Consider the following 16,170-nt stretch of genomic DNA (forward strand, 5'->3'; position numbering starts at 1 on the left):
TCTGATGGGCTTCCCTTTGTGGGTAACCCGACCTTTCTCTCTGGCTGCCCTTAAGATTTTTTCCTTCATTTCAACTTTGGTGAATCTGGCAATTATGTGTCTTGGAGTTGCTCTTCTCGAGGAGTATCTTTGTGGTGTTCTCTGTATTTCCTGAATTTGAATGTTGGCCTGCCCTACTAGGTTGGGGAAGTTCTCCTGGATGATATCCTGAAGAGTGGTTTCCAACTTGGTTCCATTTTCCCCCTCACTTTCAGGCACCCCAGTCAGACGTAGATTTGGTCTTTTTACATAATCCCATACTTCTTGCAGGCTTTGCTCATTTCTTTTTCTTCTTTTTTCTTTTGGTTTCTCTTCTCACTTCATTTCATTCATTTGATCCTCAATCGCTGATACTCTTTCTTCCAGTTGATCAAGTCGGTTACTGAAGCTTGTGGATTTGTCACGTATTTCTCATGTCATGGTTTTCATCTCTGTCATTTCATTTATGACCACCTCTGCATTAATTATTCTAGCTATCAATTCTTCCACTCTTTTTTCAAGATTTTTAGTTTCTTTGCGCTGGGTACGTAATTCCTCCTTTAGCTCTGAGAAGTTTGATGGACTGAAGCCTTCTTCTCTCATCTCATCAAAATCATTCTCTGACCAGCTTTGATCCGTTGCTGGCGATGAGCTGTGCTTCTTTGCAGGGGGAGATGCGCTCTTATTTTTTGAATTTCCAGCTTTTCTGCCCTGCTTCTTCCCCATCTTTGTGGATTTATCTGCCTCTGGTCTTTGATGATGGTGACGTACTGATGGGGTTTTGGTATAGGTGTTCTTCCTGTTTGGTATTTTTCCTTCTAATAGTCAGGACCCTCAACTGTAGGTCTGTTGGAGATTGCTTGAGGGTCACTCCAGACCCTGTTTGCCTGGGTATCAGCAGCAGAGGTTGCAGAAGATAGAATATTGCTGAACAGCGAGTGTACCTGTCTGATTCTTACTTTGGAAGCTTCCTCTCAGGGGTGTACTCCACCCTGTGAGGTGTGGGGTGTCAGACTGCCCTAGTGGGGGATGTCTCCCAGTTAGGCTACTCAGGGGTCAGGGACCCACTTGAGCAGGCAGTCTGTCCTTTCTCAGATCTCAACCTCCGTGTTGCGAGATCCACTGCTCTCTTCAAAGCTGTCAGACAGAGTCGTTCGGGTCTGCACAGGCCTCTGCTGCTTCCCCTGTTGTTTTTTAGCTGTGCCCTGTCCCCAGAGGTGGAGTCTACAGAGACAGGCAGGTTTCCTTGAGCTGCTGTGAGATCCATCCAGTTCAAGCTTCCCAGCAGCTTTGTTTACCTACTTAAGCCTCAGGAATGGCGGGCGCCCCTCCCCCAGCCTCGCTCCTGCCTTGCGGTTAGATCACAGACTGCTGTGCTAGCAATGAGGGAGGCTCCGTGGCTGTGGGACCCTCCCGGCCAGGTGTGGGTATAATCTCCTGGTGTGCCCGTTTTCTTAAAGCGCAGTATTGGGGTGGGAATTGTCCGATTTTCCAGGTGTTGTGTGTCTCAGTTCGCCTGGCTAGGAAAAGGGATTCCCTTCCCCCTTGCACTTCCCAGGTGAGGCAATGCCTCACCCTGCTTCAGCTCTCACTGGTCGGGCTGCAGCAGCTGACCAGCACCAATTGTCCGGCACTCCCGAGTGAGATGACCCCAGTACCTCAGTAGAAACTGCAGAAATCACCGGTCTTCTGTGTTGCTCGCGCCGGGAGTTGGAGACTGGAGCTGTTCCTATTCGGCCATCTTGCTCTGCCCTCCGACTCTAGTTTCTGTATATAACTTCCATATAATTTTTTAGAGTTTATCAAAAACCTTGGCTCTCTTGATCATAGATGAGGATAAATAATGTTACCAAATTCGTTCACAAAGCTCTTTCACTTTGCTTATTGGAGACCATCTCACATCATTTTCAAGATGTATTTAAAATTACTTTGCTTATAGTGTTAAGAAGCTTGGTTGTATAATTTCCTATTATAGTAGTAAAAACAATTAGAAAGAGGTAGAAAGGATTCCTAGGAGCAGCTGCACTCCCAACATCAAGAAATGATAGAACAGCAAAGGAAGCATAATCTTAACTAAATCTCCCCAAAGAATTTGACACACCCCACAGTAGCATTTGACATAATCAGTCACCACTTCTTGAAACACACTGTTTGATTGTTTTTCTGGTGAAACCACACTCTGCTGGTTTTCCTGTTAAATTTTACTGGCAGTTTGTTCCCAATCTCCTTTGCTAGCTATACTTTTCTTTGTGACATCAAAATGTTGGGGTATAGTGCTGGGTTGAATCCTTCAATCTCCTCTGTCTATATTTGTTTCCTATCTAGGCAATCTTATTCAAGCCTGTTGCTATAAATACTGTCTATATGCTAATGCCTCCCAAATATATGTTTTCTCTTCTGAAAGATGTCTACTTGGCTGGTTGGATTTGTCTAGTAGATATCTCAAACTTACACAGATAAAAGATCCCTTGATTTCTACCCCCAAATATGCTCTTCTGTCTGGCATCACCTTTCATCCATTTCCCAGTCCAAAATCTTTTAGTTTCTCTTTTCCTTCATATTTAATCTTTAGTCCATCAGCAAATCTTGTTGGTCTGTCTTCAAAATATGTTCTAAATGTGTTTACTTTTCACCACCTTGGCTAGTGCTACTCTTGTCTAAGCAGCCATTTCTTTCTTTTTTTTTTTTTTTTGACATGAAGTCTCGCACTGTCGCCCGGGCTGGGATGCAATGGTCCGATCTCGGCTCACTGCAACCTCCGCCTCCTGGGTTCACGTGATTCTTCTGCCTCAGCATCCTGAATAACTGGGATTACAGGCACACACCACCACACCTGCCTAATTTTTTGTATTTTTAGTAGAGATGGGGTTTCACTATTTTGGCCACTGGTCTTGAACTCCTGACCTTGTTATCCACCCACCTCAGCCTCCCAAAGTGCTGGGGTTACAGGCATGAGCTGCTGCACCTGGCCAGCAGCCATTTCTTGTTTAGTATATAGCAGGCTTCTGGACTCAGGTCTCCTTGCATCTACTCTTGCCTCCTTATAGCCACTAGTGTCTTTCCCCCCGTCCCCCAATGGAAGTTAGATCATGTCACTCTCCTATTCAAAATTCATTCATGGCTACTCTTAAAATAAAATTCGAACTCCTTACCGTTGCCTACAAGAACCTACAGGATCTCATCTCTGTGGGCCTTTCCGATATTATATTCTGTCATCTTCCCCCACACTCAGCTTCACTTTATTTGCAGCCACACTTGTGCTAGTATTTCTTGGATGCATCAAGCTCACTGTAATCTAAGAGCCTTTGCAATTGCCGAAAGAGCTCTTCCCCAATATGTCTATCTAGCTTATTTCATCACTTCATATAGGTCTGTATTCAAATGCTATATTCTTAGTAGGGTGTTCCCTGATCACCCAACCCTAAAGTAATCTATTCTGTCCCTTTAGCCTACGTTAGTTTTCTTCTGAGTACATATACTTACCTGACATTATATATTTATATTTCTTGTGATCTGTTTTCCCACTGCAATATAAATTTTCTTGATGCCTGGGCTTTTTTGTCTCTCCTGTATCTCTAGCACCTAGAACACTGCTTAGACCATAGTAGGGGCTCGAAAAGTATTGGGGAAGTTTGAATGGCTGGAAGAGAAAGAGAAAGATGAAATTAAATGATATTCAGAAAACACATGCACAAACAGCAGAAAAACAGACACAAATCTCAAACCCTCTTATAGTCAAGGACTGTTAAGGGCAGATAACCTTGGTATATCTAAGGGTCTATGTAATTGGGCTCATAATAACTGAATCATTAATAAAGGCCTAAATTTTGTTCATTGAAGTCTGCAAAGAAATATTAGATTGGTGCAAAAGTTGCCATTACTTTTAATGGAAAAAACGGCAATTACTTTTGCATCAACCTGTATGATTTAGAAATAGATGTTATTATTTGAATATCCATAATATTCCATTTCAGAGTTTTAGTAATCATAATAATGCCCAAATAAGGAAGCTTTATGTCACTGTCATACTTACTGTTCTTGATTGCAGGGACTATGTATTGTTGCATTTTAAGTTCCCCACACATTGTCAAGGTTTATAGCAGATATTGAAGAGATAATTTACTGAACTAATTATTCCTCATAAACATTCTGCTTAAGACTATCAATTGTATATTATGAAATGGTAACCTGCATTGTAATGGCTTTTAGAGAACATATGCATTTTACCTATTAACAGTGTGTTTTCATTTGTATTGTTAGAGTTGTTCCTACCAATTACTAAAAATCAACTCTAATAGTTATTGTCAACCCTGAGTTTATGATGTAGTATTGCTATAATTTATGATCATATTTTAATCTGGCTCTATCTCCTTAAGTGAATACAGTCTACTTGTGTAGAATACATGAAAATAATACAATTAAAAAACTCAGATCTATGTTACCAAGCTAGCTGTAGTGGAAGGAACAAAAGATCTGCCTGGGTTTCAGTTTCAGCCCCACTGTTAGTTGTTTTGGTTTTAAGGACATCATTTAATTTCCCTGAAACAGTTCCCTCATCTGTTAAATGAGTTTAACACCTTAAATTTGCAGGTTTCTTTAGAGTTCATTCATTCATTCAACAAGTAAATTTTATGTATCTAAGGGTTATGCTTGATGCCCACAAGTCTTAAGTAAGAGAATCCCTTTCATTATGGAATGTATTATGCCAGGGAGATTAAGGCATATATTAAAGCAATATACTGCAAGATAGGAGGTGTTAAATATTCTAAGCAGTTCAAAGAGGCAAGTGATTACTTTTAAATGAGAGCATCAGGGAAGACTTCATGGGAGAGATGACGTTTATGCTAGACAATGGTGGAATGAAAGCCATTTCAAGAGAAGGAGACAGATGAGCAAAGAGATTTAGTTGGCCTGGGGTGGGGATGGAGTGTAGAAGGAGGGAGTGACTTATGAAGGAGAGAAGTGATAAATGGGCCAGAGTGGGGAATATTAGATGAGAAGGGTGAAAATATAGCTTGAGGCCAGCTCATAGGGATCAGATAAGACGTGTAAGTAAAACATGTTTGTAGTTGCAAAGTGCTATGTCAATAGAAGGTGTAGATGGTGGGGAATGTTTTTTCTGTAGAAAATGCCTTAGTCATTTGTAGGTGGAATTTTTTGTTTGTTTGTTTAATTTTCAAGATGAGCATGGTGGTATTATCATTAAAAAAAGACATAAGAAAAAAATAAATTTTTCCATTCTTTTTGTGTGAATTAATTGAAAGTTTTACAATTTGAGGTTTTTTCTTTAGTATGTACAGACTATGTTTTTGTAAGACATTCTGATTTGTTTTTTATGTGTGCGGTATATGCATTTAGTGTTATGCATTATGTTGTCTCGCCTCAGAACCCTTCTTTGTTTGATCTTTGTGTGTGTCGTAGTGGGGAGGGTAAATATAGTTAAAGCCAGCTGTCTATCCTTTTTTATCTCCCAGCGGGTGCTTGAGAGATAACAGTGTTGAGAGTCAAAGAGAAACACAGTTGTAGTATGCATGTACAAGCATGATTCTTTTTTTCAGACACTCACATTAAAAAAAATGTGCATAATTGCTGTGATTTTTCAAGGGGACGTGACCTAGTGTTTAATAATTTCTCTGAAAATCACATTGAAAATTTCAGATTTTAATTTCATGAAGATGAAAAGTTGACTATTTAGATTTTTTTTCAAACTTGTTTCTTTTGCAGGTTCCTACTAACATGTATAACTTAATTTGGTACAATAACAGTATACCATATTTCACTTACTGGTTTGATCATTTACAGTGAGTATAAGGCGTGAAATAGGCACTGGTACACTAGTGGTAAGAGTACTCATTGTTGCTATCTCTTTGGAGGATAATTTGGCAGTGTGTGTAAAAATTTTAAGCCTAATTACGTTGATTAAGCAGTTTTGTTTCTAGAAATTTATCCTACAGACATACTTGCACGTGGTTGCAAAGACATGTATGCCAGGAGGATAGTCATTGTCATTTTGTTTACAGTAGAAAAATCCTAGAAACCACCCACATATTCATAAATTGATAGCTCTTTAAATTATATTACCTCTAGTGGAATACCATTGAGATAATGAAATGAACGAGGTAGTGGTGGGAGTGAAAATGGACACAGCACTTTGGAGAAGTTTTTGGCAACAGGAATCGGTTTTGTGGAAGACAATTTTTTCACTGGGCCGGCGGGTAGCAGGGGGAATGGTTTCAAGATGAAACCCTTCCACCTCCGATCATCAGTCATTAGTAGAGAGCCCTCCCATGCGCAGCTGACAATAGGGTTCATGCTCCTATGGGAATCTAATGCCGATTATCTAACAGGAGGCGGAGCTCAGGTGGTAATGCTGTCACCAGCCGCTCACCTCCTGCTGTGTGGCCTGGTTCCTGACAGAGCACGGACCAGTACTGGTCCATGGCCTGGAGATTGGAAACCCCTGTACTAACCTATGACCCAGTTCTAATAGAAATGCTTACATATGTCCACCAAAAGACATGTATGAGAACACTTAAGTAATATTGTTTGTAATAGTATCCAGTCATGCACGATGTAACAATGTCTTGGTCAGCAGCAGACTGCACATATGAAGGTAGTCCCATAAGATTATAATGGAGATGAAAAATTCCTATTGCATAATGGAATAAGAATCATAGCTATCATAGCATAACACATTACTCACATGCTTGTGGCAATGTTGGTGTAAACAAACCTATTGCACTGCCAGCCACATAGAAGTTTAGCACTTAAAATTAATGTGCATAATACTTGATCATAATAAATATTACTGATTTATGTATATACTATACTATACTTTTTATTATTTTAGAGTGAACTCCTCCTACTTTTTTTTTTTTTTTAATTATACTTTAAGTTCTAGGGTACATGTGCATAACGTGCAGGTTTGTTACATATGTATACTTGTGCCATGTTGGTGTGCTGCACCCATCAACTCGTCAGCACCCATCAATTCATCATTGATATCAGATATAACTCCCCAATGCAATCCCTCCCCCCTCCCCCCTCCCCATGATAGGCCCCAGTGTGTGATGTTCCCCTTCCCGAGTCCAAGTGAGCTCATTGTTCAGTTCCCACCTATGAGTGAGAACATGCGGTGTTTGGTTTTCTCTTCTTGTGATAGTTTGCTAAGAATGATGGTTTCCAGCTGCATCCATGTCCCTACAAAGGACGCAAACTCATCCATTTTTATGGCTGCATAGTATTCCATGGTGTATATGTGCCAATTTTCTTAATCCAGTCTGTCACAGATGGACATTTGGGTTGATTCCAAGTCTTTGCTATTGTGAATAGTGCCGCAATAAACATACGTGTGCATGTGTCTTTGTAGTAGCATAATTTATAATCCTTTGGGTATATACCCAGTAGTGGGATGGCTGGGTCATATGGTACATCTAGTTCTAGATCCTTGAGGAATTGCCATACTGTTTTCCATAATGGTTGAACTAGTTTACAATCCCACCAACAGTGTAAAAGTGTTCCTATTTCTCCACATCCTCTCCAACACCTGTTGTTTCCTGATTTTTTAATGATTGCCATTCTAACTGGTGTGAGATGGTATCTCATTGTGGTTTTGATTTGCATTTCTCTGATGGCCAGTGATGATGAGCATTTTTTCCTGTGTCTGTTGGCTGTATGAATGTCTTCTTTTGAGAAATGTCTGTTCATATCCTTTCCCCACTTTTTGATGGGGTTGTTTGTTTTTTTCTTGTATATTTGTATTAATAAAAGAGTTAACTGTAAAACAACCTCAGGCAGGTCCTTCAGGAGGTGTTCCAGAAGAAGGCATTAGTAGAATAGGAGATGACAGCTCCCTGTGTGTTATTGCCCCTGAAGACCTTCCAGTGGGACAAAATGTGGAGTTGGAAGACAGTGATATTGGTGATTCTGATCCTGTGTAGGCCTAGGTTAATATGTGTGTTAATGTCTTAGTTTTTAACAAAGTTTAAAAAGTAAAAATAAAAATGTAAAAGTAGAAAAAAGTTTATAGAATAAGTATATAAAGAAAAAATATGTCTGTTTTGTTATACAGTGTGTCCATGTTTTAGGCTAGGTATTATTACAGAAAGTTAAAAGGCTTAAAAATTTTTTAAGTTTATAAAGTTAAAAAGTTACAGTGAGCTGAGGTTAATTTATTATTGAAGAAAGAAAAAAAATTTTTTTTAAATTCAGTGTAGCCTGTGTGTGCAGTGTATATAAAGTCCACAGTAGTATAGATTAATGTCCTAGGTCTTCACATTTACTCGCCACTCACTCACTGACTCACCCAGAGCAACTTCCAGTCCTATAGCTCCGTTCATTCTAAGTACCCTATACAGGTGTACCATTTTTTTATCTTTTATACTGTATTTTTACTGTGTCTTTTCTATGTTTAGATATGTTTAGAGACACAAATACTACCATTGTGTTACAATTGCCTACAGTATTCAGTACAGTAACATGGTGGATAGGTTTGTAGTCTAGGAGCAATAGGCTCACATAACTGTAAGTAATGAGAATAACAAACTGGAACTACATACAAGAACATGATAGCTGTAACAAATGTTGAACAAAACAAGCCAGACACAAAGAGTACATATTACATTATTCCATTTACATGGAGTTCAAAAAACAGGCAAGAATCAGGAGTTTACCCTTGGGGAATGGATAGCAATTGGAAAGAATATGAGCAGGAGCTTCTAGGATGCTTGTAGTATACTGTGTTCTGGGTGCTGATACACTTCATTCTTCATCATGCTGTATACTTAGGATTTATCCATTTTTCTATGTGTATGTAACACTTAGATTCAAAAAGTTTACATTAGAAAATGAGTGAGATCTTTGTGCACTGATACTGGAAAATCTCCACTCCAGGATATAAGTGGGAAAAAAAAGGTATGGAATAGCATATATAGCATGCTCCCAGTTGTAATTGGTGATTTGTTTTTTAAAAAATAGTATGTGTTTCTCTATGCATCAAGAAGTTCTTGAGAGATAATAGACAAATTGTTAACATGTTTTTCTTCAGAAGATCTGGAGTGAGACGAGGCTTCTCATAATCTTTATAATATTTGAGATTATTTTCCTATACACATATATTACTTATTAAAATGTTTTTAATGTTCCTTTAAAGAAAAGTGATTTGGCAGCTTAATACAGAGAGGACCGTAATTTTGTAAGTTTTAGAACAAATTTGTTTGATTTTTTTTTTTTTAAACAGGTACATTTTGGCTTACGTAAACAACCTAGCGCCATTGTTAAGTGTGCAGGCTTTGGTGCCAGATTGTAGGGTTATTAAATCCTTGTGATCCTGGGCAAGGAACCTATTTTGAGTAAGCCTTAGTTTCTTCATGTATCTGCTGAGGAAAACCAATATATAGTGTTGCAGTGAGAACTAATGAAATTTTGCCTGAAAAACATTGAGCACATTGCTTACCCTAAAATAAATGCTTGATGAATGTTAGCTGATTTTTAAGTTAAAAATTCATGAAGCCATGGGGAGTTTGTGATGGGACCTTATATATCTTTTATTCTTGGGACTCACAGATCAGAGAGATGATATACCTATTCTTAAAAAGAATTGATACTAATTTGTTTTTTGATTCCTGGAATTTTTATGATGATCTTGTCTAGCAAGAGTTATTGTGGTTTAATCCCCAGTAAATTTACAAAAGCTTGCTTCAGGGAGATCATGCCAAATGAAAGAGGTTTCATTGTATTGCTTATATATGCCCTTAGGTTTTAGATTTATTTGCAATTGAAAGTTTTGGATCTTTGATGAATAACTTGACTATTAACAGTTAAAATTGCTTTTTGCTTTTTGAAACTCTTTTTCCTTCAGAGACAGGGTCTGTCTCTATTGCCCAGGCTGAAGTGCAGTGGCCCCATCCTAGCTCACTGGAGCCTAGACTAGACCTCCTGGGCTCAGGTGATCCTCCTGCCTTAGACTCCTGAGTAGCCAGGAATAAAAGCATGCAGTAGCACCATGCCTGGCTAATTTTTTAACTTTTTTGTAGCGACAGGGTCTCACTATGTTGCCTAGGCTGGTCTTGAACTCTTTGTCTACAGTGATCCTCCCACTTTTCCCTCCCAAAACACTGGGATTACAGGAGCCACCAGGCCTGGTCCCTGTTTTTTGAATCATTTTGAAAGTAAATGAGTTCAGTAGCTTAAATATAGTATTTGCATTCAGAAGAATATATCTTTAGCATTTACTGTTTTACAAAGGTCCTTGGGGTTTTTGTTGTTGTTGCTGCTGTTTTGGTTTTTACTGGCTTTTCTAACAAATTGTGGAGTTCAAGGATATTTTATTCAGATCATATTTGCTGAAAGGCTTAGAGATTTTTCTAGTTCCTATGTTATCAAGTAGAACTTAGGTAAACATGTGTTTAGATTTTTATAAATATGGATTACATTTTCTGTTCATGGCAATTTTCTTCCTATGTAGAACAGAATACTACTTTTGCTAAGGTCATGAATATTTGAACCCTAACCAGGCTATTTCACTTTCTTTTGTGTATGGCCACAGATATTACCTAGACAGAATTAGAAAATTTTGACATATTAGAGCAAATCTATCATCACCACTACTAAAACAGTTCAAAATATATACCTAGGCCAGGCGCGGTGGCTCACGCCTGTAATCCTAGCACTTTGGGAGGCTGAGGCGGGTGGATTGCCTGAGCTCAGGAGTTGGAGACCAGCCTAGGCAACACGGCAAAACCTTGTCTCTACTAAAAATACAAAAAAATTTCCTGGGTGTGGTGGTGTGTGCCTGTAATCCCAGGTACTTGGGAAGCTGAGGCAGGAGAATCACTCGAACCCAGGAGGCCGAGGGTGCAGTGAGTCAAGATCATGCCATTGCACTCCAGCCCGGGCGACACAGCAAGACTCTGTCTCAAAAAAAAAAAAAAAAAAAAAAATTACATATATATATGCGCCTAACATAGGAATTAGTAATGACATCGTAAGATATATTTATTACTTTTTTCTTTTTCTATTTTTTTTTGAGGTGAAGTTCACATAACATAAAATTAACCATTTTAAAGTTAACAATTCAGTGGCATTCAAGTACATTCACAGTGTTGTACAGCCACATCTATCTAGTTCCCAGACATTTTCATCAGCCCAAAAGGAAACCTCACTCTCCATTCCCTGTCCTCAGCTGCTGGCAACCATTAATCTGCCTTCTGTCTCTATGAATGTTCCTATTCTGGGTATGTCCATAAACGGCATCATACAATATGTGGTATTTTGTGTTTGGCTTCTTTTACTTGGCATAATGTTTTCAAGGTTCATCCATGTTGTAGTATGTATCAGTACTTCATTCTTTTTTTGGCTGAGTAATATTCCATTTAGTGTATGTATCACAATTTGTTTATCCATTCATTCATTGATGGACATTTGGGTTATTTCTATCTTTTGGCTGTTGTGAATGGTACTGTTAGGAACATGTATAAACATGGATTTGTTTAGTACCTGTTTAATATTCTGAGGAGCCACCAAACTGTTTTTCACAGTCTTTACCGTTTTCCATTCCTACTAGCAGTTTATGAGGATTCTGTTTTCTGCACATCCTTTCCAACACTTGTTTTCTGTATTTTTTATTTTCTTCATTATATCCATCCAAATGGGTGTGAAGTGGTATCTTGTTGTGGTTCTCATTTGCATTTCTCTAATGACTAATCATATTAAGCATCTTTTCATGTGCTTATTGGCCATTTACATATATATTTTTGGACAAATGTTTATCCAAGTCCTTTGCCCTATTTTAATTGAGTTGTTCATCTTTTCATTGTTAAGCTATAAGAGTTCTTCATGTATTCTAGATACTAGACCCTTATTAGATAAATGATTTGCAAATATTTCTCCCTTTCTTTCTTTTTTTTACTTTCTTGATAATGTCTACTGATGTTTTAATTTTTGATGAAGTCTCATTTATCTATTTTTCCTTTTGTTGTGTGTACTTTTGTTGTGATACCTAAGAGTCGATGGCCAAATTCAAGGTCGTGAAGATTTATCCTTATGTTTTCTTCAGAATTTTGTGGTTTGAATTCCTATATTGAAGTCATCGATGAGTTTTGAATTGATTTTTGTATATGACGTGAGACAAGGGACCAACTTCATTTTTTTGCATATGAATATCCAGTTGTCCCAGGACTGTTGTTGAAGAGAATATTCTTTTCCACTGAATGATGTTGGCACTCATGTTGAAAATCAATCAGTCATTGATGTATAGGTTTATCCCTGGATTCTCAGTGCTATTCCATTCATCTACTATATGTCTGTTTTCATACCAGTGCCACAATGTTTTGATTACTATAGCTTTGTATTAAGTTTTAAAACCACAAAGTATGAGTCCCTAACTTTGTTCTTTTTTCATTATTGTTTTGGCTATTTGGGACCTCTTGAAATTCCATATGAATTTAAGGATTGACTTTTCCAGTTCTGAAAAAAAAGCCATTGGAATTTTGGTAGGGATTGCATTAAATCTGTAGATTGCTTTGTGTAGTATTGCCATCTTAACAATATTAAATCTTTCCATGAACACAGGATTCTTTTCTACTTTAATTTCTTTGAGCAATGTTTTGAGTTTGTAGTATACAAGTCTTTCACTTACTTGGTTAAAGTTATTTCTAGATGTTTTGTTCTTTTGAATGTTATTGTAGTTGCTATTGTAGTTAGAATTCTTTTCTTTTCTTTTCTTTTCTTTTCTTTTCTTTTTTTTTTTTTTGAGTTGGAGTCTCGCTGTGTCGCCCAGGCTGGAGTGCAGTGGCTGGATCTCAGCTCACTGCAAGCTCCGCCTCCCGGGTTTACGCCATTCTCTCAGCCTCCCGAGTAGCTGGGACTATAGGCGCCCGCCACCTCGCCCGGCTAGTTTTTTGTATTTTTTTTTTTTTTTTTAGCAGAGACGGGGTTTCACCGTGTTTGCCAAGATGGTCTCAATCTCCTGATCTCGTGATCCACCCGTCTCGGCCTCCCAAAGTGCTGGGATTACAGGCTTGAGCCACTGCGCCTGGCCAGAATTATTTTCTTAATTTCATTTTCAGATTGCTCATTGCTGATGTATGTGAACACAACTGAATTTTGTGTGTTGAACTACAACTGTGATGAATTTACTAACTCTAGTAGTTTTATTGTGGATTCTTTGGGATTTGTGTTATTTTTGTTTCCTGACTGTTGTAATGTATCTGTGGCCTTTGCTTAGGATTCAGGATGTAAAACTATGTATCGTTTTCCATTTGTAAGTTCCTAACTAATCTTGCCTTTGTACTTGTTCCCTTGTAGTCTGTTCACATAACAACTAGAGTAGCCCTTTAAAATAATTCATGAGGTCATGCCATGTATGTACAAAACCTTCTACAGGCTTGTACATAAGAGTAAAAGCTTAAGTCTTGACAAAGTAGGGCAGAGCTCTGTCTGATCTGCCGCTGGCCAGTTCTTTACCACTATACCTTTGTTTATTCCAATCATAGCAACCTGACTTTCTTCCTAGAGCAGTCTGTCTTAAGGCCCTTTGTACTTCCTTCTCTACATGGAGCCATCTTCCCCCAAACATTCCAGTGCTTTGTTCTGTATTTCCTTAAGGTCATCTCCTTAAATGTCATCTCCTGAGAGTCTTCCCTGACCAACCCTACCTAAAATAACACCTAACATCATTATTTATCTCCTTACTCTATTTTTCCTTCAAATCCCTTATCTGACTTTATGCAGAAGAGAAACTTCCTGAAGATATGTATTTTGTCTGTTGTTCATCACTGAATCGCTACCTCTTAGAATGGTGTCACGTATAATAGGCACCTAATCAATACTTGTCAAATGAAGGAATAAAGTTTCCTCAAGTAAAAGGAAAAAGAAACTAATATATACTGAATACTCATAATGAGCCAAACATTATTCTAGGCCTTTGATATATGTTGTTCACATTTAATCTTCTTAATAAAGTTATGAGAATAGATATTATGCCCATTGATCAACAAAGAAACAGAGACTTAAAAAAATAAATAAATTGGCATAGCTAGGATTTGAAATCTGGTCTGTAGTACTTGATTCCAAAGCAAAGGCTTTCTCTACCCTGTTATTTTAAAATTATTAAATCTTCTATATACTGCAGAGAATACAAAGATAAGCAATAAATGGTTATTTAATTAAGTATATAAATTAGTATACAGGCTGGGCACAGTGGCTCACACCTGTAATCCCAGCACTTTGGGAGGCCGAAGAGGGCCGATCACCTGAGGTCAGGAGTTGGAGACCACCCTGGCCGACATGATAAAACCCCATCTCTACTATAAATACAAAAAATTAGCCGGGTGTGGTGTCGTGCACCTGTAATTCCAGCCACTTGGGAGGCTGAGGCAGGAAAATCATTTGAATGCGGGAGGCAGAGGTTGCAGTGAGCCAAGATCACACCACTGCACTCCAGTCTGAGCGATAGAGCAAGACTCCATCTCAAAAAACAAAACAAAGCAAAACTTGTATATTAAATTCCAAATGAGCAGTACTGTCAATAAATTTTATAGTTATTTGGAAAATCATTAGGCCAAATGGAAATGTTTCTCATACAGTGGGCTCAAAACCAAATACGTTGATTCAGTGAATTTATGAACAGATAAGGATCTGGCTCTTAAATAGTAAGTAGAATTTGAATTAGTGGAAAGAAAGAACAAGGCCATTTTAAGTACAGGGAACAATATAAGGAAATGTGAAAAGCAAACTTATTAAAAGGATAGTAAAATTCATCAAGAGTCAAGAATTAATGTTTTAGGGGTGCTGCGAGATAAGTTTGGGAAAAGTGAGTTGGTGATTATGAAGAATTTGAATCGTGAGGCTAAGGGATCTAAAGTATTTGAACATTATAATTACTGGTGAGCCATAGAATAATGATGATATTGAACATTTGTATGGACATATGGGCAACAGAATGTAGTGCTTAGGAGTATGAGCTTTGGGCCAGGCGCAGTGGCTCACATCTGTAATCCCAGCACTTTGGGAGGACGAGGAGGGCAGATCACGAGGTCAGGAGATCGAGACCACGGTGAAACCCCATCTCTACTAAAAATACAAAAAATTAGCTGGGTGCGGCTGCGGGCACCAGTAGTCCCAGCTAGTCAGGAGGCTGAGGCAGGAGAATGGCGTGAACCCGGGACGTGGAGCTTGCAGTGAGCTGAGATTGCACCACTGCACTCCAGCCTGGGCGGCAGAGCGAGACTCCATCTTAAAAAAAAAAAAAAAAAAGAGTATGAGCTTTGGAGCAAAACTGGGTTCAAATCCTGGCTTAGCTCGGTAACTAAGCAAATGACTTAACCTCTCTGTGCTCTAATTTCCTAATCAAATAGAGATCATGGTTTTTAACTCAAAGAGCCATTGTGATGGTTAAATGAATTACCAATTATTCTATGTAAAAATACTGAGAACAGTGCTTATTAGCACATAGTAAGCATTCCATAAATATTAACTATTGTCATTTATATGACATTTACATTTTCACACTACTTTCATGTGTACTGTTCCTTTTCATTTTCATGGCAACTCTGTGAGGTAGGTATTACTGTATCCAGTTTAATAATGGAGTAAATGAAGCCAAAGAGGTTTTGTCATGCCAGATCCTCAGCTGACAGAACCGATCACATGATTTTAAGCCATTTCACCATGATTCTCTATAATCTAAAAAACTAATGGAACAGTGGGATGACATGCTGAAAGTCAAATTTTAGGGAAGTTACTCTAGTGACAGTCTGCGGAATCAAATAAAGATGAGAAAGAACCCACAGGCAACTTTATAAGGCTCTTAAAATAATCTAGGTTTGGCCGGGCACAGTGGTTCATGCCTGTAATCCCAACACTTTGGGAGGCCGAGGTGGGTGAATCACAAGATCAGGAGATCGAGACCATCCTGGCCAACGTGGTGAAATCCTGTCTATACTAAAAATACAAAAATTACCTGGGCATGGTGGCGCGTGCCTGTAATCCCTGCTACTAGGGAGACTGAGGCAGGAGGATCGTTTGAACCAGGGAGTCAGAGAGTGAGCCAAGATCGTGCCACTGCACTCCAGCCTGGTGACAGAGTAAGATTCTGTCTCAAAAAATAGATAGATAGATAGATAGATAGATAGATAGATAGATAGATAGATA

The 16,170-nt window shown here is 38.5% G+C and overlaps 1 protein-coding gene across 1 annotated transcript in view; it reads left to right on the plus strand.

Annotated features, from left to right (window-relative positions):
• Positions 1-16,170, plus strand: part of XPR1 (xenotropic and polytropic retrovirus receptor 1) — a 260,416-nt gene that overhangs the window by 183,747 nt on the left and 60,499 nt on the right. The window lies entirely within an intron of this gene.

The sequence above is a fragment of the Piliocolobus tephrosceles genome, chromosome 1 (genome assembly GCF_002776525.5).
Source record: "Piliocolobus tephrosceles isolate RC106 chromosome 1, ASM277652v3, whole genome shotgun sequence".
NCBI classification, from domain to species: domain Eukaryota; kingdom Metazoa; phylum Chordata; class Mammalia; order Primates; family Cercopithecidae; genus Piliocolobus; species Piliocolobus tephrosceles.